Source organism: Callorhinus ursinus, unplaced genomic scaffold (genome assembly GCF_003265705.2).
Source record: "Callorhinus ursinus isolate GAN/ISIS: 27379988/994484 unplaced genomic scaffold, GSC_fseal_2.0 scaffold13, whole genome shotgun sequence".
NCBI classification, from domain to species: Eukaryota; Metazoa; Chordata; class Mammalia; order Carnivora; family Otariidae; genus Callorhinus; species Callorhinus ursinus.
In genome coordinates this window covers 24,840,905-24,842,223 of record NW_027397075.1, presented here as the reverse complement: position 1 = coordinate 24,842,223, position 1,319 = coordinate 24,840,905, and the positions used below count along the sequence as shown (strand labels likewise).

Below are 1,319 nucleotides of genomic sequence, written 5' to 3'. Positions count from 1 at the left end.
TGAAGGCAGTCGCCTAACCAACTGAGCCACCCAATAATTCTATTTAGGTTTTGATTGAGCTTGCATTTATTTCTTTTCTTTTTTATATTTTATTTTCTTTTATTAAAAATCAATTAATTAACATATAGTGTCTTATTAGTTTCAGAGGTACAGTTTAGTGATTCATCACTTGCATAAAATACCCAATGCTCTTTTTATTTTTTAAGACCAACTCATTTATTTGACACATTAAATGAGGCAAAGAAAAATATATGCAACTGCATAAAAAGGATCACATTCTCATACTACTTGAACATACCGCAGTGGTCAAAAATAATGAATTGTGGAAAGGATCCCAAGATTTAATGCAAAAAACACCCTGTACAGAAAAACTTCAGGCTTCTAACTTCACTGAATCCAATACTAAATATGCTTCCTTATATTCCTCAGTTTCTTCCAAGTCTTTTTCACTCTCTAATAACTGCAGAAGATCGGTATATGCTGCTTCCAACCTGCACTGGCAATCTGGGATCATCATCCGGGACTCTTGCAGGATCTCTGCCTGCTTTTTAATGGCATAATTTTCACCATTTTCAGCTTTCATTTTTTTGATCTTATCTTTTTGTTGTTTTGCTTCTTTCTCATACATCATTTTTTCTTTGACCAATCGCTTCACCACGCTGGTTTTGATCTTGATCTGCCTCACGTGAGGATCAGCCATGATCCCTCGAGCGCCCCGGAAGGAGGGGTGGAGAGCTAGGGTAACCGTGGAGGAAGACTGCAGGTAGAAGGCGGTAGTGTCGGCGTAGTCGTCAAGGCCCCATGCCCCCAGTGCTCTTTATATCAAGTGTCCTCCTTAATGCCCATCACCCAGTTACCACCTCCCTCCCTCCCCTCCAGCAATCCTCAGTTTTTTTCCTATAGTTAAGAGTCTTTTATGGTTTGTCTCCCTCTCTGATTTCATCTTATCTTATTTTTCTCTCCCTTCACCTATGTTCATCTGTTCTGTTTCTTCAGTTCCACATATGAGTGATATCATATAATTATTTTTCTCTGATTGACTTATTTTGCTTAGCATAATACCTTCTAGTTCCATCCAAGTCTATTACAAATGGTAAGATTTCATTTTTTTGATCACTGAGATATATAGATATATATCTATATATATACACACACACCACATCTTCTTTACCCATTCATCTGTCGATGGACATCTGGGCTCTTTCCATGGTTTGGCTATTGTGGACATTGCTACTATAAACCTTGGGGTGCAGGTGCTTCTTCGAATCACTGTGTTTGTATCCTTGGATAAATACCTAGTAGTGCAATTGCTGGGTCAT

The 1,319-nt window shown here is 38.2% G+C and overlaps 1 pseudogene; it reads right to left on the bottom strand.

Annotated features, from left to right (window-relative positions):
* Window positions 1-249: 249 nt before the first annotated feature.
* On the bottom strand, window positions 250-734 carry LOC112828675 (tubulin-specific chaperone A pseudogene; annotated as a pseudogene).
* Between the last annotated feature and the right edge of the window lie 585 nt (window positions 735-1,319).